Below are 26,147 nucleotides of genomic sequence, written 5' to 3' on the forward strand. Positions count from 1 at the left end.
GGGGGATTTTGGGGTCTATAGGGGATTTTGGGGGGCGGGTTTGGAACCTGTATGGGATCTATGGGGTCTATATGGGATTTTGGGAGGGAGGTTGGACCCTATTTGGGACCTATGGGGTCTATAGGGGACATGGGGAGGGGGGGGTTGGGCCTCATATGGGACCTATGGAACCTATAGGGGACTTTGGGGGTGGCACTGGGCCCTATATGGGACCTATAGGGGGGATTTTGGGGTCTATAGGGGACATTTGGGGGGGGGGTGGACCCTATATGGGACCTATGGGGCCTATAGGGGATGTTTGGGGTTGGGTCTATAGGGGATTTGTGGGAGGTTTGGGTTCTATAGGGGACATTGGGGGGGTTATGGGGTCTATAGGGGACGTTGGGGGGGGTTATGGGGTCTATAGGGGACGTTGGGGGGGTTATGGGGTCTATAGGGGATGTTGGGGGGGGTTATGGGGTCTATAGGGGGACATTGGGGCTCTATAAGGGGGGGGTTAAAGGGATTTGGGGGGTCCTATATGGGACCTTTTGGGGGGGTTATGGGGTCTATAGGGGATGTTGGGGCCCTATAGGGGACATAGGGTCTATAGGGGGGGTTTGGGGTGGGGTTATGGGGTCTATAGGGGACGTGGGGGGGTTCTGTAGGGGGGATTGGGGTGGTTTAGGGGCCCTATGGGGGGGTTTGGGGCCCTATAGGGGCTCTATGGGGGGGGTTTGGGGCCCTATAGGGGACATTGGGATTCTATAGGGGACCCTGGGGCCCTATAGGGGCTCTGTAGGTGCCGCCCAGCCCCTCCCTGGGATCTGGGGGATTCTGTAGGGGATTCCCAGGGATCTATAGGTGACCCATAGGGATCCATCGAGGGTTCCATAGGGGATCCATAGGTAACCCCATAGGGGTCCCACAGGTGGGGGAATTTATGGGGAATCCATAGGGGATTTATGGGGAATCCACAGGGGATTTATAGGGGATCTATAGGGGATCCCACAGGTCCCCATAGTGATTCCATAGGGATCCCATCAATGATCTATAGGGGATCTATAAGGGATCCATAGGGCTCCCATAGCTGATCCATAGGGGATCCAAAGGCGGATCTGTAGGGGATCCATAGGGGCTCCCATAGGGGATCTATAGGGGATCCATAACTGACCCATAGGGGCCCCCATATCTGACCCATAGGGGATCTATAGGGGCTCCCATAGGGGATCTATAGGTGACCCATATCTGACCCATAGGGGCCCCCATATCTGACCCATAGGGGATCTATAGGGGCTCCCATAGGGGATCTATAGGTGACCCATATCTGACCCATAGGGGCTCCATAGGTGACCCATAGAGGATCCATAGGGACCCCCATATCTGACCCATAGGGGATCCATAGGTCACCCATAGGGGCTCTATAGGGGCTCCATAGGCCCTGTCCCCCAGCGGGGGGCGCTGTCCCCGTGCGCTGCCCCCGGGGCCGAGGCCACAGCAAGGCCGGGGTCACCTACGGCCGGGGCCGTATGGATCCCATAGGGGACCCTGTTCCTATAGGGGACCCTGCAGGGGATCCGCCACGGCCCCGGCACACGCCGGCCCCTACACACCCCATAGATCCTATAGGGGATCCTATAGGGGATCTGCCATGGTCCCGGCACACGCCGGCCCCTACACACCCCATAGATCCTATAGGGGATCCTACACATTCTATAGGGGTTTCTACATATTTTATAGGGGGTCCTAGTGGCACCTAAATCCCCTATAGAGAGACCTGAATCCATATCGGGGATCCCAAATCCCTATAGGGGATCCCAAATTCCACTATGGAAACCCCAAATTCCCCTATGGAAAACCCCAAATCCCCTATGGAAAATCCCCTATAGAAAACCCCAAATTTCCCTATAGAAAATCCCCTATGGAAAACCCCAAATTTCCCTATAGAATACCCCTATGGAAAATCCCAAATTCCCCTATAAAAAACCCCAGTTCCCCTATGGAAATTGCCCTATAGAAAATCCCAAATTCCCCTATAGAAAACCCCAAATCCTCTTTGGAAATTCCCAGATTTCCCTATAGAAAACTCCAAATTCCCCTATGGAAAATCCCAAATCCCCTATGGAAAATTTCCCTATAGGGGATCCCAAATCCCCTATGGAAAAAAACCCCCAGATCCCCTATAGAAATTCCCCTATGGAAAATCCCAAGTTCCCCTATAAAAAAACCCCAGTTCCCCTATAGAAAATCCCCTATAGAAAACCCCAAATCTTCCCTATGGAAAATCCCAAATTCCCCTATAGAAAACCCCAAATTCCCCTATAGAAAACCCCAAATCCCCTATGGAAAATCCCCTATAGAAAACCCGAAATTTCCCTATGGAAAATCCCCTATAGAAAACCCCAAATTTCCCTATGGAAAATCCCCTATGGAAAATCCCAAATCCCCTATAGAAATCCCCTATAGAAAACCCCAAATTCCCCTATAGAAAACCCCAAATCCCCTATAGAAATCCCCTATAGAAAATCCCAAATTTCCCTTAAAAAAATCCCAGTTCCCCTATGAAATCCCCTATGGAAAACCCCAAATCCCCTATAGAAATTCCCCTATAGAAATTCCCCTATAGAAATTCCCCTATAGAAAACCCCAAACGCCTCCAGAGGAAGCTCCGGATCCGGGTCCAGGTAAGAGGGAAAATCCGGGGATTTTGGGGGAAATTTTTGGGATTTTTTGGGATTTTTTGGGGGGGAAAATTGTGGGGAATTTTTGGGAATTCCTTGGGGTTTTTTGGGAATTTTTGGGATTTTTTGGGGGAATTTTTGGGGTGTTTTGGGGAAATTTTGGGGAATTTCTTGGAGTTTTTAAGGGGAATTTTTGGGATTTTTTGGGGGGGAATTTTTGGGAATTTTTGGGGGAATTTTTGGGAATTTTTGGGGGAATTTCTTGGGGTTTTTGGGAATTTTTTGGTGTTTTTTTGGGGAATTTTTTGGGATTTTTTTGGGGAATTTTGGGGAATTTCTTGGGGGTTTTGGGGGGAATTTTTGGGGATTTTCTTGGGGGTTTTGGGGGAAATTTTTGGGAAATTTTTTGGGGGAATTTTTGGAGAATTTCTTGGGGTTTTTTGGGGGGAACATTTGGGAATTTTTTGGGGTTTTTTTGGAGAATTTTTGGGAATTTCTTGGGTTTTTTTTGGGAATTTTTGGGGAATTTTTGGGTTTTTTTGGGGGAATTTCTTGGGGTGTTTTGGGGGAATTTTTGGGAATTTCTTGGGGTTTTTTTGGGGAATTTCTTGGAGTTTTTGAGGGGATTTTTTGGGGGGGAATTTTTTGGAATTTTTTGGTGGGGTTTTTTTGGGAATTTTTGGGGTTTTTTGGGGAAATTTCTTGGGTTTTTTTCGGGAATTTCTTGGGGTTTTTTTGGAGAATTTTTGGGAATTTCTTGGGGTTTTTGGGAATTTTTTGGTGGTTTTTTTGAGGAATTTTTTGGGGTTTTTTTGGGGAATTTTTGGGAATTTCTTGGGGGTTTTTTGGGGAATTTTTGGGAAATTTTTGGGGGGAATTTTTGGGAATTTCTTGGGGGTTTTTTGGGGAATTTTTGGGAATTTCTTGGGGGTTTTTTGGGGAATTTTTGGGAATTTCTTGGGTTTTTTTAGGGGAACTTTTGGGGGTTTTTTGGGGGGATTTTTGGGAATTTTTTGGGGGGAATTTTTGGGAGTTTCTTGGGTTTTTTTTGGGGAACATTTGAGGAATTTTTGGGATTTATTTTGAGGGGATTTTTGGGGAATTTTGGGGGAAATTTTGGGCAATTTTCTTGTGATTTCTGGGGGATATTTTGGGAATTTTGGGGGGAAATTTTTGAGATTTCTTTGGAAGTTTTGGGGGGAATTTTTAGGGAATTTTTTTTTCATTTTTGGGAAAATTTTAGGGAATTTTTGGGGGGAATTTTAAGGAAATTCAAGGATATTTTTAGGCCATTTTTGGGCGAAATTTTTGGGATTTTTTTGTGGTTTTTTGGGGAAATTTTTGGGATTTGGGGGTGGGATTTTTTAGGGAATATTTGGGATTTTTGGGGTGAATTTGGGGGAATTTTGGGGATTTTTTGGGCATTTTAGGACCCCTCCCCCAAAGGCGTGGGGGTCTCCTGTGGCCCCTCCACGTAAGAGACGGAGGCAGAAAATTGGGGCAAAATTCCCCAAATTTGGGAAATTCCTGGAATTCCCACGGGAACAACCCTGGGAATGGAGCCCAACACAGAATTGGGGCAAAAATGAGAATTTTGGGGATAAAATTTGGGGGTTTTGGGATAAAATTTAAGATTTTGGGGGAATTTTTGGGGTGAAATTTAAGAATTTTTGGGATTAAATTTGGGGTGAAATGTTGGGATTTTGGGGATTAAATTTGGGATTAAATGTAGAGAATTTTGGGGTGAAACTTTGAGATTTTGGGATGAATTTTGGGGTTAAATTTGGGATTTTTTGGGGGTGAAATGTTGGGATTTTTGGATAATAAATTTGAGATTTTTTGGGATAAATTTCTGGAATTTTGGGACATTTTGGGATCTTTCCCTCCCCCTTGCAGGTCGAGGCCACCGAGGGACAAAACCTGGAGCAAAAATGGAATTTTGGGGCTTTTTTAGGGAATATTTGGGAATTTTTTGGGGATTTCTTGGTCTTTTTTTTTTTTGAGATGTTTTTGTGGATTTAAATTTTTTTTTCCAATTTTTTTGAACCTTTTTGGGGCTTTTTATTTTAGTTTGGAGTTTTATTTTTTAACCTTTTTGGGGCTTTTTTTCGCTTTTATTCCCCTTTTTGTTTTGCTTTCTCCAGATTTTTTTTCATCTTTTGGTAACAATTTCCCATCTTTAAATAAAAATCCTTCGTTTCCCTGCATTCCTTCCAATAAACCTTAATAAAAATTCAAAGTTTAATTTGTTTAAATGAATTCTTTCTTTCCCCCCAAAATTCCCCCTTTCCACCCCCAAAAAATCCCATTTTCACCCCCAAAATTCCCGGGTTTTTCCCAAAAAATTCTCAGTTTTTCCCCCCCAAAATTTGCTCTTTTTCCCCTTAAAAATTCCCTTTTCTCCCCACAAAAAATCCCGATTTTTACCCCCAAAAATCCCTTTTTTTTCCCCAAAAAATTTCTTATTTTTCCCCTAAAAATTCCCATTTTTTCTCTCCACAATTCCCGGTTTTTTTCCCCTAAAAATTCCCTTTTCTCCCCGCTAAAAAAATCCCATTTTTTATAAAAAAGTCCCATTTTTTCCCCCAAAACTTCCCAATTTCTCCTCCAAAATTCCCAAGGTTTCCCTCCATAATTCCCGTGATTTCCCCCATAAAAATCCCGGCTTTCCCCCCAAAAAATTCAATTTTTTACCCCCAAAAAATCCCTTTTTTCCCCCCCAAAAAATCCCTTTTTTTCCCCAAAACTCCCAAACTCCCCCCCAAAAATTCCCTTTTATTTCCCTCCATAATTCCCGTGATTTCCCCCATAAAATTCCCGGGTTTTCCCCAAAAAATTCCCAATTTTTTTCCCCTCCAATGACGCAAAATCCGTGACTCAAAATTCGGGAATTTCCCCGACCCCGCGCACAGTGGGCGTGGCCTCCCCACAAACCCCGCCCCCTCGCGCTCTCCACCAATCAAATCTCGCTGTGGGCGTGGCCTCCACCCCCTGTTATAACCCGGAGGCCGCGGGTTCGAATCCCGGCATTTCCTTTTTCACGATGTCGATGGTGGCGGCGGTCGCGGCCACTGCGCGGTGTCCGGGGCGGGTTTGGGGACATCTCGAGGGTGTCCCCAAAGGGGTGGCACCGTCCCCACCTCGTCACTTCACCTTCGAACCCCTCCCGCCGCCCCCCGGCCCTTCCAGGCCTCGGCGGCGCCATCGCCGCGTTCTTTATCCGCCCGCTGTGAGTATGGGAGGGATTTTTTGGGGTTTTTTTGGGGGGGGTTTTAGCCTAAATTTGGAGGTTTTGGGGTGGTTTGGGCTGTCCTAGATCCCTTATATCCCCTATAGATGTCAGAAGTCGCTTATAGCCTTCCCTAAACCCCCCTGGACTCACCTAAATTTGCCTCCAAACTCGTAAAAGTCACCCCAAACTTGTAAAATTTGCCCAAACTTTCCCCAAATTCGCCCTAAACTTCTAAAACTTGCCCCAAACTCGCCCCAGTCCCCCTCAAAATGGCCCAGAACCCCCTCAAATGTGGCTTAAACTCCTCCAAATTCCCCCTAAACCCCCCCAAACTCGTCCTTAACTCCTCCAAGTTCCCCCAGAACTGCTCCAAACTCGTCCTAAACTTCCCCAAATTTGCCCTAAATCCCTCAAACTCGTCCTAAATCTCCCCAAACTCGTCCTAAACTTCCCCAAATTCATCCTAAACTCCCCCAAATCAGCCTTAAACTCCTCCAATTCCTTTTGAATTGCCCCAAACTCGTCCTAAACCCCCCCAAACGCCCCCAAATCCCCCCGAACTCCCCATCCCTAAGCCCCCTATACCCCCTAGATCCCCCCAAACCCCCTAAATCCCTTACAGATCCCCCCCAAACCCCTCCCAAATCCCAAATTCCCGGAATTCCCCGGCCGGAACCCAAAATTGGCCTCATTTCTCGGAGCGGTGGGGGAGGCTGAGTCACTTCCACCCTGTCCGCTCTGACTCAGCCTTTCCTGGCACCCTCGGGGAGAGATTTGGGCCCCTCCCTGCTCCAGGCTGAGATTTATTTGCCCAAAAAGGAAGATTTTTTTTTATTCCAGAGTGGGATTTATTTGCCCCAAAATCTGAATTATTTGCCCCAGGGGGGGGTAATTCCTCCAAACCCTTTGTGAAGCTAAGCAGGGTCTGCCAGGGTCACCCCTTGGATGGGTTCCCCAACATGACTAAAGGATTATTTCCCCCAAAAAGGGACTTTTTCCCCCAAAAATGGATTTATTTCCTCCCAAAAAAGGGAATTTTATCCCAACATGGTATTTATTTGCCCCAAAATGGAATTTAATTGCCCCAAAATTAGAATTAATTGCCCCAGGGGGAGTTAATTCCTCCAAACCCTTTGTGAAGCTAAGCAGGGTCTGCCAGGGTCACCCCTTGGATGGGTTCCCCAACATGACTAAAGGATTATTTCCCCCAAAAAGGGACTTTTTCCCCCAAAAATGGATTTATTTCCTCCCAAAAAAGGGAATTTTATCCCAACATGGTATTTATTTGCCCCAAAATGGAATTTAATTGCCCCAAAATTAGAATTAATTGCCCCAGGGGGAGTTAATTCCTCCAAACCCTTTGTGAAGCTAAGCAGGGTCTGCCAGGGTCACCCCTTGGATGGGTTCCCCAATCTGACTAGGAGAATATTTACCCCTAATAGGGACTTTTTTCCCAAAAAATGGATTTATTTCCTCCCAAAAAAGGGAATTTTATCCCAATATGGTATTTATTTGCCCCCAAAATGGGATTTATTTGCCCCAAAATTAGAATTATTTACTCCAAGTGAGATTAATTCCCCCAAACCCTTTGTGAAGCTAAGCAGGGTCTGCCAGGGTCACCCCTTGGATGCATTCCCCAACACAACTACAGGATTATTTACTCTAAAAAGGGATTTTTTTTGCCAAAAATCCCCTGATTGGGATTTATTTACCCAAAAAGAGGGAATTTTTATCCCAGAATTGGAATTATTTACCCCAGAGTGGGAATTATTTGCCCCTAATTTTGAATTCTTTACTCCAGGGGGTGTTAATTCCCCCAACCTCTTTGGGAAGCTAAGCAGGGTCTGCCTGGGTCACCCCTTGGATGGGTTGCCCAACACGACTACAGGATTATTTCCCCCAAAAAGGGACTTTTTCCCCCCAAAATGGATTTATTTCCTCCCAAAAAAGGGAATTTTATCCCAACATGGTATTTATTTGCCCCAAAATGGGATTTAATTGCCACACAAGTAGAATTAATTGCCCCAGAGGGAGTTAATTCCCCACACCCCTTTGTGAAGCTAAGCAGGGTCTGCCAGGGTCACCCCTTGGATGGGTTCTCCAGTCTGACTAGGGGAATATTTACCCCTAATAGGGACTTTTTTCCCAAAAAATGGATTTATTTCCTCCCAAAAAAGGGAATTTTATCCCAATATGGTATTTATTTGCCCCCAAAATGGGATTTATTTGCCCCAAAATTAGAATTATTTACCCCAAGTGAGATTAATTCCCTCAAACCCTTTGTGAAGCTAAGCAGGGTCTGCCAGGGTCACCCCTTGGATGGGTTCCCCAACACGACTACAGGATTATTTACTCTAAAAAGGGATTTTTTTTGCCAAAAATCCCCTGATTGGGATTTATTTACCCAAAAAGAGGACATTTTTATCCCAGAATTTGAATTATTTACCCCAGAGTGGGAATTATTTGCCCCAAGGTTTGAATTCTTTATTCCAGGGCGTGTTAATTCCCCCAACCTCTTTGGGAAGCTAAGCAGGGTCTGCCTGGGTCACCCCTTGGATGGGTTGCCCAACACGACTACAGGATTATTTCCCCCAAAAAGGGACTTTTTTCCCCAAAAATGAACTTCTTTGCTCTCAAAACAAATGGAATTTTATCCAAAAATCTGAATTATTTACCCCAAAATGGAATTTATTTACCCCAAAACTGGAATTGTTTACCCCAAGGTGCATTAATTCCCCCAACCCCTTTGTAAAGCTAAGCAGGGTCCACCAGGGTCACCCCTTGGATGGGTTCCCCCACCTCACCCCTCCCCATCTCTAATCCCACCTCCCTCACTTTTCCCACCGCAAAATTTCCCCAAAATTCTGGGAATTTCCAGAAACTTCCCCCATCCCGAAGACCCCTGACCCTAAATCTGGAATTTTTTTCCCCCCTTCCAGGTGCGTCGCCCCCTCCCCTCGGAAGAACCCAGCGCCGCCAAGCGGCTCCTGCTGCTCCTCTTGGCCGTGGTGGGCACCCAAATCTACAACGCGCCCGGCGACCTCCCCGACGTCACCTCGGGGGGGACAAGGACGCCCTTGGGGACACCCCCAGTTCCAGAGGGACCCCAGATTCCAGCCGGGAGCGCCAACGGGACGGCGGTGGTGGCACCCACGGGTGGCTCCTGTCCCTCGTTGTCGGTGTCACCGCCTTTGTCGCCGCCTTTGTCGCCGCCTTTGTCGCCCCCTGGTGGCGCCAGGACGCACTGAGGGACCCCCCCCTGAAACTGGGGGCGGTGCCCAGGACTGCCACGCCCTCCTGGATCAATTAACGAGGTCGTTAATTAAGGCGGGAGAGCTCCAGGGGTTGGAAGAAACCGAAGGAACCCAATGGGTGTTGGACGATCCCAGTTTGGAACTGGGAGGACTGGAAAGGGGCGGAGTCATGGATTGAGGGGGGTTTTGCCATTCCCTAATTAATTCGCCGGTTGATTAACCCCTAATTAATGACCAGCTCATTAATTAGCTCCCAATGAAGGCGGGAACAAACCCCACGTTGGAATTTTGAGGTTGCCCAATCCCAGTTTGGAACTGGGAGGACTGGAAAGGGGCGTGGTCAGGATGGCCTCGTTAACGAGGTTTTAATTAACGAGGTCACCTCTACCTCAGCTTCAGCGCCTGTGGCTGCTGGATTTATTAATTATTATTAATTATTTATATGTTATTTATTTATTATTATTTATTTGTCCTTATTTATTTGCTACTATTTATTTGCTACTATTTATTAATTATTTATTGATTAATTACCTCTGGATTATTTATTGTGATTCCATTTGGGGGGTATTTAATATTCTAATTAATTAAAATATTTGAATTAATTAGCAGGGGTTGTGTCTTTATTGGAATTTCTCGTGGTCAGAATGGGGGAGAAATGATGAAAAAATCCAAATTTTTGACCATTTTGTCCTTAAATTTTTTATATAAAATAATGAGAAAAATCCAAATTTTTTGGCATTTTCAGCCCAAGTCGGATTTTTATTGACCCGACACAGAAAATACAAAGTCACAAAAGTAACAAAAAAACCAAAAAAATTCAAATTTTCATTACAAAATAAGAAAAAAAAAAGTTTAAAAAAAAGCTCGAGTCCGCTCCCATTTTTTGGGAAAAACCCAAAAAATCCAAAAGAAAATGCAATTTTTCCTTCCAAACCCACATTTGGTTGAATTCATGAACCAAATTTGGGATTTTTTTCCCAAATTCTGATTTTTTTCCCCAAATTTTGAGGTTTTTTCCCCAAATTTATAAGGTTTTTCCCAATTCTTAAAAATTTTTCTCACCCATTTTTGAGTTTCTTTCTTTGAATTTTGAAGTTTTTCCCAAATTTTGACATTTTGCCCAATTTTTTCCCCAATATTTTGATTTTTTTCCCCCCAGGTTTTTGGGATTTTTTTCCCCAATTTTTTAACCTTTTTCCCAATTTTTGGGGTTTTTTTCCCCCAAATTTAGGAACGGGAGGGTTGGGAAGATCCCCCAGTGTTGGGTTGGCCAACCCCAGTTGGGCACTGGGAGCACTGGGAATGCTGGGAATTCCCCCTCCAGTCATTAATTAGCCAATTAATCATCCCCTAATTAATTAGAGATCGTTAATTAGCCATGGGAATTCAATGGGACCAAGGCAAGGTTGGGTCTTGGGTTGGCCAATCCCAGTTGGGCACTGGGAGCACTGGGAACGACGGGAACCAACCGGAACCATGGAATGATGGGAACTCCCAATGTTCCCACCTAATTAACGGATGAATTCACCCCTAATTAATTACAAATCATTAATTAGCCATCGAATTTGAATGGGAATTCAATGGGACCAAGCCAATGCTGGGTCCTGGCTTGGCCAATCCCAGTTGGGCACTGGGAGCGCTGGGACCCCCCCAGCACCGTGAGCCTCCCCCATCTCCCCCCACCCCCATCCCTCTTTTAATGACCGACCCCTCATTAACCCCCTCCCTTTAATTACCCACCGGAAACCCCGGGAACGCCCGGCCCGGCAACGCCAGCGCCCAGGGCAGCTCCAGCGGCGCCGGCACGGCCGAGGAGCCCGGGAACGCCGGGAAGGAGGAGGAGGAAGAGGAAGAGGAGAAGGTGGAAGAAGACGAGAAGGACGAGGAGGACGAGAAGGACGAGGAGGACGAGGCGGCGGCGGCGGCGGCGGCTTTGCCGTGGGTGCGGCGGTGCCGGTTGAGGTGCGAGCTGCGGCTGAAGCGCTTCCCGCACTCGCCGCACCCGTAGGGCTTCTCGCCGGTGTGGACGCGCCGGTGGATGGTGAGCTCGGAGCGCTGGATGAAGCTCTTGCCGCACTCGGAGCACTGGAAGGGTTTCTCGCCCAGGTGCGTCCTCTGGTGGGTCAGGAGGTTGGAGGAGACGCTGAAGCATTTCCCGCACTCGCGGCACTCGTAGGGTTTCTCGCCCGTGTGCATGCGCCGGTGGATGGTGAGGTCGGATTTCTGGATGAAGCCCTTGGAGCAATCCTGGCACTTGTAGGGTTTCTCGCCGGTGTGGATGCGCCGGTGCTTCACCAACGCCGAGCGCTGCCCGAAGCTTTTCCCGCATTCCTGGCACTTGTACGGCTTTTCCGCCGCCGGTGCCGGTGCTGACGCCGATTCCGGCTGCCGGCCGCAATCCTGGCACAACCCCCGGCTTTTCCCGCAATCCAAACATTTCGGCGACGCCGAACCTCCAGCACCGCCGGCGCCGCCGCCGCCGGCACCGGCACCGTGAGACCGCTGGTGCTTCAACAACGCCGCGCCCTGGCCGAAACACCGCCCGCACTGCCCGCACTGGAAGAGCCTCCCGTGCCGGTGCGCCGCCAGGAACCCGGCCAGGTGCTCGGGGCAGCGGTACGAGGCGCGTTCCGCCGCGTGGATCTTGCGGTGCCGGTCCAGGTGCGAGCTGACGCTGAAGCTCTTGCCGCACTCGCCGCAGCCGTACGGCCGCTCGCCGGTGTGCACGCGCTGGTGCCGCTCCAGGTCCGAGCGCTGGATGAAGCCCTTGCCGCAGTCGCCGCAGGCGAAGGGGCGCTCGCCGGTGTGGATGCGCCGGTGCTGGGTCAGGTTGGAGCCGCGGCTGAAGCTCTTGCCGCAGTCGCCGCAGCGGTGCGGCCTCTCCCCGCTGTGCGTTTTGCGGTGCTTGGCCAGGGCCGAGCGTTGGGCGAAGCTCTTCCCGCAATCCTGGCACCGGAACGGCTCCGCCGGCACCGGCGCCGCCGCCGCCTCCTCGCTTTTGGCTTTGCCGCGCGGCTGCTCGGGCGGGCCGGGCCCCCCGGCGTGGACGCGGCGGTGCCGGTCCAGGTGCGAGCTGACGCTGAAGCGCTTCCCGCAGTCGCCGCAGCCGTACGGCCGCTCGCCGGTGTGCACGCGCCGGTGCCGCGCCAGGTCCGAGCGCTGGATGAAGCCCTTGCCGCAGTCGCCGCAGCGGTGCGGCCTCTCCCCGGTGTGGATGCGCCGGTGCTGCGCCAGGTTGGAGCCGCGGCTGAAGCCTTTGCCGCAGTCGGCGCAGCGGTGCGGCCTCTCCGCCCGCCCCCGGTGCCGGCAGCAGCGCCGCCCCGCCCGGGGCTCGCCCGCGGTTCCGCCGCATTCCGGGCAGGCCCCGGCGCCGCTCGGCGCCGCCGGGTGGGGCTCAGGAGGGTCTGGGGCGCTCGGAGCGGCCGCGGCGGCGTCGGCGGCGTCGTCTTCGGGGCCTGCGCGGGGACGGGAGGGGATTGAAGCCAAACTCTCCCATTGGGTTGGGTTGGGCGTTGTTGGCCATCGGAGCCGTTGAGCGTTAAAAAAAGGAGCCAAAAATTCCTCCATGGAATTCCGGGGATTTTTTTTTGGTGGGTGTCCCATTTATTTGGGAAGTTTTTGGGAAAACCCCATTTCCTTGGCTATATTTTTTGGGAAATACCTGGTGGTGTTTTTTTCTGGGGGAACTTTTGGGGATTTTTTTTTGGAGAAAAACCCATTTTTGGGGGAAAAAAACCGTGGGTTTTTTTTGGGAAAACCCAATTTTTTAAATTTTTTTTTTGGGGGGGAAACCTCCCCCAGTCCTCACCGTGGTCCTTGGCCGTCCTGCGGCGGCTGCGGCGTTTCCCGGCCAGGCCCTGCTCCCGCACCAGCTCCCGCAGCATTTTTGGGGAAATTTCTAAATTTCTTGGGAAAAACCCATTTTTTTTGGGAAAACCCCATTTCCTTGGCTATATTTTTTGGGAAATACCTGGTGGTGTTTTTTTCTGGGGGAACTTTTGGGGATTTTTTTTTGGAGAAAAACCCATTTTTGGGGGGAAAAAACGTCGTTTTTGTGGGAAAAAATTCCTTTTTTTTTTTTGGGAAAACCCAATTTTTTTTTAAATTTTTTTTTTGGGGGGGAAACCTCCCCCAGTCCTCACCGTGGTCCTTGGCCGCCCTGCGGCGGCTGCGGCGTTTCCCGGCCAGGCCCTGCTCCCGCACCAGCTCCCGCAGCATTTTCTCCACCCGGCTCCTCCCGGCCGTCTGCAGGATCAGCCCCAGCTGCCGCCGCAGCTCCGGCCCCGCCCCTTCCGGCCCCGCCCCTTCCGGCCCCGCCCCTTCCGGCCCCGCCCCTCCCCGCGCGGGAGGGGGCGGAGCCGGGGGCGGGGAGGGCCGGGGCTGCTCCCCCTCGGATTCGGCGGCTGCGGGGGGAGAGAAAATGGGGGAAAAAATGGGGGGAAAAAAAAGTTGAAAAAAGTTGAGATTTGTGGGTGATTGTGGGAAATTATGAAGATTTTGGGAAAATTCCCGAAAATCCCAAAGGTTTTGGGCAAATTAAAGGAAAATTCCTGAAAATCCCAAAGGTTTCGGGCAAATTAAAGGAAAATTCCTGAAAATCCCAAAGGTTTCGGGCAAATTAAAGGGAAAATTCCTGAAAATCCCAAAGGTTTTGGGGGAATTTTGGAGGGATTTCCCGAAATTTTTGGTCGGATTTTGGAAGAAATCCATGAAAATCCCAAAGGTTTTTTTGGGCGAATGAAAGGAAAATTTCTGGATGTTTCCTGAAAATTCTGAAGTTTTTGGGCAAATTTGAGGAAAATTCCTGAAAATCCCAAAGATTTGTGGGGGGGGGGATTTTGAGGGAATTCCCAAAATTCCCAAAAATTTTGGGTCTAATTTTAAGGTAATTCCTGAAAATCCCAAAGATTTTCGTCGCATTTAAGGGAAGTTCCTGGAAATTGCAAAGATTTGAAATTCGATGGGAATTCAAGAAAATCCCAAAGATTTTGGTCGAATTCAAAGAAAATTCCTGACAATTCCAAAGATTTTTGGGGGGAAATTCCTGAAAATCCCAAAGATTTTGGGGGGAAATTCCTGAAAATCCCAAAGATTTTGGGCAAATTAAAGGAAAATTCCTGAAAATCCGAAAAACTTCGGGTGAATAAAAAGAAAATTTCAGAAAATTCCCGGAAAATTCAAAGGATTTTGGTCAATTTTGGGAGGAATCCAAGAAAATCCCAGAAATAAAATTGGGGGGGGGGGGGGGGCAAATTCCAGAAAATCCCAAAGGTTTTGGTCAAATTTCGGACGGAATTCATGAAAGTTCCAAAGATTTTGATTCGGTTAAATTGGGTTAAACGCGCTCTCGGTTGGGTTGGCCAACTGGAAGAGCCCAACCCCGTTCGTGGTTGGATCGACCAATCAGAGCATCCAAACCCATTCATGGCTGGATCGACCAATCAGAGCATCCAAACCCATTCATGGCTGGATCGACCAATCAGAGCATCCAAACCCATTCATGGCTGGATCGACCAATCAGAGCATCCCAACCCTCCCTTGGTTGCGTTGGCCAACCGGAAGAGCCCAAGCCCTCGTTGGCCCCGCCCCGTTGACTCACCGGCGCCGAGGCCGCGTCTCCGGTGCGATTCGGCGAAGGCCGTGATCCGCGGCCAACTGATGGCGATCTCCTCGGCTTTTGGGGGGAAAAATGGGAATTTTGGGGAATTTTCAGAATTTTCAGAGTTTGTTTTCCCATCCCGGCTTCGTTTTGGGCTGAAATCCCCAAATTTTGGGCAAATTTTGGGGTTTTTTTTTTTAGGGGAAAAAGCATTGCGGGGAAACTGAGGCAGCCAAATTCCAGCTGGAATTTTGGGGGTTCCTAAAAATTTAAAGTTTTGGGATTTTGCCTCAAGAATTCCCTCAAAAAAATCCCAAAATTCTGTCAAATCTGTGCCTTTGGGAGCTCAGAAATATTCCCCAAAATTCCCAAAATTTTGCCCCGGGGGCTCCCAAAAAATTCCTAAAAATTCCCAATTTTGTTTCTTAGGGAATTCCCAAAATTCCCACCCCCAAAAATGTTGTAAAATATTTTTAAATAATTTAAAATATTAAAAAACATTTAAAAAATAAAATTAATATAATTATAATTAAAATATTAAGTAAATTTAAATTATTTAAAAGTTTCAAATATTAAAATTAAATTATTCAAATGAAATTTAAAATATTTATATTTTAAAATATTAAAATTAAAATTAAAAATAATTCCCGAAAAATATCCCAAAATTCCCCCCCAAAAAAATTCCCTTTTCCCCCCAAAATTCGCCACTGGGAACACCCCAAAAATTCCCCAAAAATTCCCAAAATTCCCAAATTTTGGGATGCTCTTACCCAAGGAAATGACGTTCTCGTAATTCTCCTGCATCTTCACCCCAAAATCCCAAATCCGAGCCTGAAATGTCCCAAAAATCACAAAAATCCCGGTCAGGATCCCAAAAATTTTGGGGTTTTTTGGGGGGGAATTTTTGGGTGGATTTGGGGGAAATTTTGGGACAATTTTCGGGGGTTTTGAGGGAATTTTGGTCAAAATGTTGGGATAATTTTGGGGGGATTTGGGGAAAAATTTGGGGGAATTTTGGGGGGATTTTGGGGCAAAATTTTGGGATAATTTTGGGATGATTTGGGTGAATTTTGGGGGAAAATTTTGGAATGGATTTAGGGGTGATTTTGGGGGAATTTTCAGGTGGATTTGGGGGCATTTTGGGCAAATTTCAGGAGGAATTTTGGGATAATTTTGGGATTATTTGGGGGTGGATCTGAGGGGGATTTTGGGATCGATTGGGGGTGATTTTGGGATTATTTTGGGGGAAATTTTGAGAGGATTTTGGGGTGGTTTTGGGGGATTTTGGGGTGGATTTGGATTTGGAATTTTAGGGGCAATTTTGTGATAATTCTGGGATCATTTGGGGGGAATTTGGGGGTGATTTAGGGGGAATTTTGGGATAATTTTAGGATAATTTTTGGGGGGATTTTTGGGGTGATTTCGGGATGATTTGGGCGGAATTTTGGGGTGGATTTAGGGGGAGTTTGGGGGTAATTTTGGGATGATTTCAGGAAAACGTGGGGGGAATTTGGTACCTGCTGGGGGAGGGGGGATCAGCGTGGGGTCCCTCCGGGTTTTGGGCTCTCCCTGCGCTGATCCCGATCCTAAAACCGATCCCAAAACTGATCCTGACCCGGTTCTAATCCCGATCCCAAAACTGATCCCAAAACTGATCCCGATCCTAAAACCGATCCCAAAACTGATCCTGACCCGGTTCTAATCCCGATCCCAAAACCGATCCCAAAACCGATCCCAAAACCGATCCTGACCCGGTTCTAATCCCCATCCCAAAACTGATCCCAAAACTGATCCCGATCCTAAAACCGATCCCAAAACTGATCCCGACCCGGTTCTAATCCCGATCCTAAAACCGATCCCAAAACTGATCCCGATCCTAAAACCGATCCCAAAACTGATCCCGACCCGGTTCAATCCCGATCCCAATCCCAAACCGGACCTGATCCCCACCTGACCCCGATCCTGACCCGATCCCGGACCCAATCCCAGTCCCGACCTGGTTCTGATCCCGTTCCTGATCGTGATCCCAAAACCGATCCCGATCCCGATCCTGGTCCTGCTCCCCCAGTCCCAATCCTGACCTGGTTCGAATCCCGATCCCGATCCCAAACTGGACCCGATCCCACTCCCAATCCCCGTCTGGACCTGATTGTGGACCCGATCCCAACCCGATCCCAACCCGATCCCAACCCGATCCCAACCCGATCCCAACCCGATCCTGCTCCCATTCCAGCTTCTGGTCCTGACCCGGTTCAAATCCTGATCCCGCTCCCGGTCCCGATCCCGCTCCCGATCTCAATCCCAATCCCGATCCCAGTTCTAATCCCAATTCCAACCCGATCCAGTCCCGGTCCTGTTCCTGCTCCCGATCCTGACCTGATCCCAGTCGAGCTCCCGACCCAGTTCTAGTCCTGATCCCGACCCAATCCCGACCCCGGCCGGGTTCTAATCCCGATCCCGTTCCCGATCCCGAGCCGGTTCCAGTCCCGATCCGATCCCGACCCGATCCCGGTCCCGCTCCGATCCCACTCCCAGTCTCGGTCCCGACCCGGTCCCGATCCCGTTCGAATCCCGCTCCGATTCCAGTCCCGATCCCAACCCGGTTCTAGTCCCGATCCGGACCCGGTTCTAGTCCCGATCCGGACCCGTTCCTGCTCCCAGCCCCGGTCCCATTCCCGATCCCAGCCCGGTTCTAAATCCCGGTCCCGACCCCCTCCCGATCCCGCTCCGGACCCGCTTCTAATCCCGCTCCGATTCCGGTCCCGCTCCGGACCCGGTCCCGCTCCCGCTCCCGACCCGTTCCCGTTCCCGCTCCCGCTCCCGACCCGGTCCCGTTCCCGCTCCCGATCCCGACCCGTTCCCGCTCCCGTTCCCGTTCCCGTTCCCGTTCCCGTTCCCGTTCCCGTTCCCGTTCCCGACCCGGTCCCGTTCCCGATCCCGCTCCGGACCCGTTCCCGCTCCTGTTCCCGACCCGTTCCCGTTCCCGCTCCGTTCCCGTTCCCGTTCCCGCTCCCGCTCCCGACCCGTTCCTGTTCCCGTTCCCGTTCCCGTTCCCGATCCCGCTCCGGACCCGTTCCCGCTCCGTTCCCGCTCCCAGTCCCGGTCCCGCTGGAGGCGGCTCCCGGCGTGACCCGGATACAGAGGAGCCGCCGCCTCCTCCCTCTCCCCCTTCCCTCCTCCTCCTCCTCCTCTTCCTCCTCCCCCTTCCCTCCTCCTCCTCCTCCTCTTCCTCCTCCCCCTTCCCTCCTCCTCCTCCTCCTCTTCCTCCTCCCCTTTCCCTCCTCCTCCTCCTCTTCCTCCTCCCCCTTCCCTCCTCCTCCTCCCCTTTCCCTCCTCCTCCTCTTCCTCCTCCCCTTTCCCTCCTCCTCCTCCTCTTCCTCCTCCCCTTTCCCTCCTCCTCCTCCTCCCTCCTCCCTCTCCCCCTCCCGCTCTTCCTCCTCCTCTCCCCCCTTTCCTCCTCTCCCTCTTCTTCCTCCCTTATTTCTCCTCCTCTTCTTCCTCCTCCTCTTCCTCTCCCCCCCCTCCTCTTCTTCCTCCCCTCCTCCTCCTCTTCCTCCTCCCCCACCCTTTCTTCTCCTCCTCCCTCTCCCCCCCCTTTTCCTCCTCTCCCTCCTCTTCCTCCCCCTCCTCCTCCTCCAAACACTTCCCCCAAAGAGTCGCCCAGAAAATTCCCAAACACCCAAAGAATTCCCAAGGATTTGCACCCCAAAAATTCCCAAATAATTCCCAAAGATGTGCCCCAAAATTCCCAAGGATTTGCCCCCGAAAATGCCCAAAAAATGCCAAAAAAAAGCCACAAAATTCCCCAAATATCCAAAGAATGCCCAAAGTTTTGCCCCCAAAAATTCCCAAGGGATTCCCAAAAAATGCCAAAAAAAAAGCCCAAATAATTCCCCAAGATTTGTCCCAAAAAAATCCCAAGGGATTCCCAAAAAATGCCCCAAAAATTCTCCAAAAAATCCCAAATAATTCCCAAAGATTTGCCCCCAAAATTCCCCCAAATACCCAAAGAATTCCCAAAGATCTGCACCCAAAAATTCCCAAGGGATTCCCAAAAAATGCCAAAAAAAAAGCCCAAAAAATCCCCAATAATTCCCAAAGATTTGCCCAAAAATTCCCAAAGATTTGCCCCAAAATCCCCCCAAAAATTCCCCAAAATTCCCAAGGATTATTCCCACTTTTCCCCCATTCCATCCCCAAGACAAAATTCCAGGAATTCCTCACTAAATCTATTTTTTATTCACATTACAAACAAAGAAGAAAATTCCAAAAAAATCCCAAAAAAACCCCGGGGAAAAAATTCCCTTTTTTTTTTTTTCCCCCACCCCAATCCAAGAAGATTTTTGGGATCAAATCCTCTTTTTTTAACCAATTTTGGGATTTCCTTCCCAAAACTTCCCGGGATTTTCCGGCTGAATAAATACAATAAATTACGGAACGGCCCAAAATTCCCAAAATTTTCTTCAAAACCTCCAAAAATTCCCAAAACCACCCAAAATTCCGGGATTTCCTCCAACCGATTTTTTTTTTTTTTATTTTTCCTGGGAAAACTTACGGAAAAACCAAAAAAATTCCAAAATTTTTCTTTTTTTTTTTATCATTTCTACCCCTACTTTTTCCTACTCTACCCTACCCGAAACTACGGCCGGGAAAACGCCGGAAAAAATTCCCAAAATTTTTTTTTTTTTTTCAAATTTTCACCCTTCCGGCTTTTCCTCCTCTCCGGGATTCCGGAGTCGGGATCCGATCCCGGAATTCCGGTCGGAATCGTGGAGCCGTCGATGTTTGGCCAACGTTGAGGGATCTCCAAAGGTTTTCCCGCATTTGGGGCAAATTTCTTGGGATTCATCCAAGGATTTCCCAATTTCTTGGGATTCCACCAAGCATTTCCCAACTTTCTGGGATTCCTCATGGATCCGTCGATGTTTGGCCAACGTTGAGGGATCTCCAAAGGTTTTCCCACATTCTGAGCAGGATTTTTGGGATTCCACCACGGATTTCCCAATTTCTTGGGATTCCACCAAGGATTTCCCAATTTCTTGGGATTCCACCAAGGATTTCCCAATTTCTTGGGATTCCACCAAGCATTTCCCAACTTTCTGGGATTCCTCACGAACCCCTCGATGTTTGGCCGCCGCCGCCGGACCGACCAAGGATCTCCCACTTTCCTGCGTCTCCCCGCGGACCCGCTGGTGCTCGGCCAACGCCGCCGGCGGCTCCGGGAAGGATTTCCCGCGCTCCGAGCAGGTTTTTTGGGAACTCTCACGGACCCGCTGGTGCTCGGCCAACGCCGCCGGCGGCTCCGGGAACGTCTTCCCGCTCTCCCCGCAGCTTTTCCCGGCCCCGTGCGCCCTCTGGTGCTTCTGGAAGTGGAGGGTGGAATTGAAGCTCTTGCCGCACTCGCCGCACACGTGGGGGCGGCCGCCGGCGTGCGTGCGCTGGTGCCGGTAGAGGTGCGAGGTCCTCCCGAAGCTCTTCCCGCACTCGGCGCACTCGTAGGGTTTCTCGCCGGTGTGGATCCGCTGGTGCCTCTCCCAGTGCGAGCTCCAGGAGAAGCTCTTCCCGCAATCCCCGCACCGGTACGGCTTCTCCGCGGTGCCGCCAGCACCGGCGCCAGCGCCGTGGAAACTCCGCCGGTGCCGCGCGTACTGCGGGCGGGCGCCGAAGCTCTTGCCGCAATCCTCGCAGCGGAAGGGGCCCTCGCCCAGGTGGAGCCGCTGGTGCTTCACCAGGGCGGGCGCGTCGCCGAAGCTCTTGCGGCACAGGGAGCACTTGTAGGGCCGGACGCCGGTGTGGGTGCCCTGGTGGCGCTCGAAGTGGAGGATGCTGCCGAAGCTGCGGCCGCAGTAGGTGCAGATGTAGGAGCGGCCGCCGGCGTGGCCGCGCTGGTGCCGGTAGAGGTGGGAGCTCCTGGAGAAGCTCTTGCCGCACTCCTGGCACTCGTAGGGCTTCTCGCCGGTGTGGATGCGCTGGTGCCGCAGCCAGTGGGAGCTCCACGAGAAGCTCTTGCCGCAGTCGCCGCACTGGAAGGGCAAATTCCCCGTGTGCAGCCGCCGGTGCGTGGCCAGCTCCTTGTTCCGCCGGAAACTCTTCCCGCACTCCTCGCACTTGTAAGGAAAACCCCGAGGCTTTGCCGGCGCCGCTTCGCCGCCGCCGCCGTGGCCGCGCTGGTGCCGGTAAAGGTTGGAGGAGACGTTGAAGCTCTTCCCGCAATGGAGACACCGGAAGGGTTTTTCCCCCGTGTGCGTCCGGCGATGTTTGGAGAAATGGGAGCTGCAGCTGAAGCTCTTCCCGCACTCCGAGCACTCGTAGCTCTTCTGGAGGACGATGATGCTCTTGAAGTTGGAGAAATTGGGGGATTTGGGGTTTCTCGGGCGGTTTTTCGACGACGACGCCGCCGCCGCGGAGGCGCCGGGGTCGATTTGTTGCACCACGGTCCAGCGGAAAGTTTCGCGCTCCGAGAGGTCGGGGCTGGGGAAGCCGGGCTCCAACTCCACGACGGCCGCAGCGCTCGGCTCGGAGCCGGGGGTTCCTGGGGTGGGGGAAAAAAAAAAAACAAATGGGAATTTTGGGGTGATTTCCTGGGTTTTGTGGGAATTTTCTTCCCAATTTTTTGTGGAATTTTTCCCGTTTTTGCTGTGAATTTTCCCAAGTTTTGGTGTGAATTTTCCCCGTTTTAATGGGATTTTTCCCCATTTTTTTTAGAATTTTTGCCCATTTTTTGTGGAATTTCCCCCTGTTTTAATGGGATTTTCCCCATTTTTTTTAGAATTTTTCCCCTTTTTTTTAGATTTTTCCCCCATTTTTTGTGGAATTTCGCCCTGTTTTAATGGGATTTTCCCCCATTTTTTTTTAGAATTTTTCCCCATTTTTTTTTAGAATTTTTCCCCATTTTTTTTTAGATTTTTTCCCCATTTTTTGTGGAATTTCCCCCTGTTTTAATGGGATTTTCCCCATTTTTTTTAGAATTTTTCCCCATTCTTTTTTAGAATTTTTCCCCATTTTAATGGGAATTTTCCCCTTTTATTGTGGAATTTCCCCCCATTTTAATGGGATTTCTCCCCATTTTTTTTAGAATTTTTCCCCATTTTTTGTGGAATTTCCCCCTGTTTTAATGGGATTTTCCCCATTTTTTTTAGAATTTTTCCCCATTTTTTTTAGAATTTCCCCCTGTTTTAATGGGATTTTCCTCATTTTTTTTAGAATTTTTCCCTTTTTTTTTTTTAGAATTTTTCCCCATTTTAATGGGAATTTTCCCCTTTTATTGTGGAATTTCCCCCCATTTTAATGGGATTTCTCCCCATTTTTTGTGGAATTTTTCCCATTTTTACTGTGAATTTTCCCAATTTTTTGATGTGAATTTTCTCAGTGTTTTGTGGAATTTCCCCCATTTTAATGGGATTTGTTCCCATTTTTATGTGAATTTTCGCAATTTTTGGTGTGAATTTTCCCCATTTTAATGGGATTTTTCCCCATTTTTTTTAGAATTTTCCCCCATTTTTTTTTAATTTTTCCCCATTTTTTATGTGAATTTTCCCCCTTTTTTGTGGAATTTCCCCATTTTAATGGGATTTGTCGCCATTTTTTTTAGAATTTTTCCCCATTTTAATGGGAATTTTCCCCCTTTTATTGTGGAGTTTTCCCCTGTTTTAATGGGAATTTTCCCCAATTTTTTGTGGAATTTTCCCCATTTTAATGGGATTTTTCCCCATTTTTTACGCGATTTTTTCCCGTTTTTTTTAGAATTTTCCCCCATTTTTTAGGCGAATTTTTCCCCTTTTTTGTGGCATTTTCCCCTGTTTTAATGGATATTTCCCCCATTTTTTGCAGAATTTCCCCCATTTTTTAATGGGATTTGTCCCAATTTTTTGTGGAGTTTTCCCCATTTTAATGGGATTTGTCCCCATTTTTTACACAAATTTTCCTCCTTTTTTTGTGGAATTTCCCCCATTTTAATGGGAATTTTCCACCTTTTATTTTATGGGATTTATGGGATTTTTAAATGGGATTTTTGGGGTTTATTTTATGGGATTTTTTTGGATTTTTTAAATGGGATTTGTGGGATTTATTTATGGGACTTTGGGAATTTTTATTGGGATTTTTAATGGGATTTTTCAATGGGATTTATGGGATTTTTAAATGGGATTTTTGGGGTTTATTTTATGGGATTTTTTGGGATTTTTTAAATGGGATTTGTGGGATTTATTTATGGGAATTTGGAAATTTTTGTTGGGATTTTTAACTGGATTTTTCAATGGGATTTTTGGGATTTTAAATGGGATTTATGGGATTTTTAAATGGGATTTTTGGGGTTTATTTTATGGGATTTTTTGGGATTTTTTAAATGGGATTTATGGGATTTATTTATGGGAATTTGGAAATTTTTGTTCGGATTTTTAATGGGATTTTTTAATGGGATTTTTCAATGGGATTTATGGGATTTTTCAATGGGATTTATGGGGTTTTTAAATGGGATTTATGGGATTTTTTAATGGGATTTATGGGATTTATTTATGGGACTTTGGGAATTTTTAATGGGATTTTTCAATGGGATTTATGGGATTTTTTAAATGGGATTTATGGGGTTTTTAAATGGGATTTTTGGGGTTTATTTTATGGGATTTTGGGGATTTTTTAAATGGGATTTGTGGGTTTATTTTATAGGACTTTGGGAATTTTTATTGGGATTTTTAACGGGATTTTTCAATGGGATTTTTGGGATTTTTCAATGGGATTTTTGGGATTTTTAATAGGATTTATGGGATTTTTAATTGGGATTTTTGGGGTTTATTTATGGGATTTGTGGGGTTTATTTTATGGGACTTTGGGAATTTTTATTGGGATTTTTAATGGGATTTTAGGGATTTTTTGGTAGAATTTAAGGGATTTTTTGGATAGAATTTATGGGATTTTTTAAACGGGATTTATGGGATTTTTTAATGGGATTTTTGGGATTTTTATGGGATTTTTGGGATTTTTTATGGGATTTTCCCCCTTCCCAAACTTACCCCGGATCCCATTGGGCTCGAAGGGATCTTCCTCCCCTTCATCCCCAAAAATCACCTCCGGCTCCTCCTCCTCCTCCTCTTCCTCTTCCTCCCCCCATGGATCCATGGCCCGGTCGGGGATCCTGGAAAATCCCAAAAAAATAAAATAAAATAAAATAAAATAAAATAAAATAAAATAAAATAAAATAAAATAATAAAATAAAATAAAATAAAATAAAATAAAATAAAATAAAATAAAATAAAATAAAATAAAATAAAATAAAATTCAGTTACTAAAAAATCCCAGCCCCCAAAAAATCCCAGGAATTAAAACCCCAAATCCCCAAATTTTCCATTAATTAACGACCCAAAAGCCCAAATTTTTCATTAATTAAAGGCCACAAAAATCCCCATTTTTCCATTAATTAAAGATCAAAAAATTCACTTTTTTTCCAGTAATTAAAGACAAAAAAATCCCAATTTTTCCATTAATTAGAGGCCCCAAAATCCCCATTTTTTTCATTAATAAAGAACCAAAAAAATCCCAATTTTTCCCCTTATTAAAAACTCCAAAATCTCGATTTTCTCCTTAATTAAAGACCCAAAAATCCTCATTTTCCCCTTAATTAAACCCCCCAAAAATCCTCATTTCCCCCACGCATTAACGACTCCAAAATCCCCAATTTTCCCCCAAATCCAGGCCCCAAAAATCCCCAATTTTTCCATTAATTAAAGCCCAAAAAATCCCAATTTCCCCCTTAATAAATCAACCAAAAATCCCCATTTTTCGCCTTAATTAAAGCCCCAAAAATCCCCATTTTCCCCTTAATAAAACTATTAAAAACCCCTAATTTTCACTTAATTTAAGACCCCAAAAATCCCAATTTTTCCCCTTAATAAATCAACCAAAAATCCTCATTATTCCCTTAATTAAAGACCAAAATAATCCCAAATTTCCATTAATTAAAAACCCCCCAAAATCCCAATTTTCCCCTTAATTAAAGACCTCAAAATCCCCAATTTTTCCCTTAATTAGACTCCAAAAATCCCAATTTTTCCCTTAATAAAAACCCCCCAAATCCCCCAAATCCACGCCCCAAAAATCCCGATTTTTTCCATTAATTAAAGACCAAAAAATCCCCATTTTTCCCCTTAATTAAACCCCCAAAAATCCTCATTTCCCCCACACATTAACGACCCCAAAACCCCGAATTTTCCCCCAAATCCAGGCCCCAAAAATCCCCAATTTTTCCATTAATTAAAGCCCAAAAAATCCCAATTTCCCCCTTAATAAATCAACCAAAAATCCCCATTTTTCGCCTTAATTAAAGCCCCAAAAATCCCCATTTTCCCCTTAATAAATCGACCAAAAAATCCCCAATTTCCCCTTAATTAAAGACCCCAAAATCCCCATTTTCCCCCACGCATTAACGACCCCAAAATCCCCAATTTTCCCCCAAATCCCCGCCCCAAAATCCCCAATTTTTCCATTAATTAAAGACCAAAAAATCCCAATTTCCCCTTTAATAAATCAACCAAAAATCCCCATTTTTCGCCTTAATTAAAGCCCCAAAAATCCCAATATCTCCATTAATTAAAAACCCCCCAAAATCCCAATCTTTCCCTTAATTAAAGATCCAAAAATCCTCAGTTTCCCTTAATTAAAGACCCCCCAAAATCCCCATTTTCCCCTTAATTAAAGATCCAAAAAATCCTCATTTTGCCCTTAATAAAAGACCCCCAAAATCCCAATTTTCCATTAATTAAAGGCCAAAATATCCCAGTTTTTCCCTTAACAAAGACCCCAAAAATCCCATTTTCCCCCCAAATCCACGCCCCAAAATCCCCAATTTTTCCATTAATTAAAGACCCCAAAATCCCCATTTTTCCCCTCAATTAAACCCCCAAAATCCTCATTTTTTAATTAATTAAAGCCCCCAAAAATCCGAATTTTCCCTTAATTGAAGACCCCAAAAATCCTCATTTCCCCCCCGCATCAACGACCCCAAACCCCCCAATTTTCCCCCAAATCCACGCCCCAAAATCCCCAATTTTTCCATTAATTAAAGCCCAAAAAATCCCCAATTTTCCCCTTAATTAAAGCCCCAAAAATCCCCATTTTTCCCCCAAATCCACGCCCCAAAATCCCCAATTTTCCCATTAATTAAAGACCCCAAAATCCCCATTTTTCCCCTCAATTAAACCCCCAAAATCCTCATTTTTTAATTAATTAAAGCCCCCAAAAATCCGAATTTTCCCTTAATTGAAGACCCCAAAAATCCTCATTTCCCCCCCGCATCAACGACCCCAAACCCCCCAATTTTCCCCCCAAATCCACGCCCCAAAATCCCCAATTTTTCCATTAATTAAAGCCCAAAAAATCCCCAATTTTCCCCTTAATTAAAGCCCCCAAAA

At 47.3% G+C, this 26,147-nt stretch overlaps 1 long non-coding RNA gene and 1 pseudogene across 1 annotated transcript; one reads left to right on the forward strand and one right to left on the reverse strand.

Annotated features, from left to right (window-relative positions):
- The first annotated feature begins 668 nt into the window (after positions 1-668).
- Positions 669-4,905, forward strand: LOC136570275 (uncharacterized). The gene is made up of 2 exons (XR_010785515.1): positions 669-2,663; positions 4,557-4,905. It is a non-coding gene; the product is annotated as an uncharacterized lncRNA (long non-coding RNA).
- A 5,818-nt stretch (positions 4,906-10,723) lies between these two features.
- On the reverse strand, positions 10,724-26,019 carry LOC136570326 (zinc finger protein 721-like; annotated as a pseudogene).
- Positions 26,020-26,147: the final 128 nt, after the last annotated feature.

The sequence above is a fragment of the Molothrus aeneus genome, unplaced genomic scaffold, assembly GCF_037042795.1.
Source record: "Molothrus aeneus isolate 106 unplaced genomic scaffold, BPBGC_Maene_1.0 scaffold_30, whole genome shotgun sequence".
In the NCBI taxonomy this organism is placed as follows: Eukaryota; Metazoa; Chordata; class Aves; order Passeriformes; family Icteridae; genus Molothrus; species Molothrus aeneus.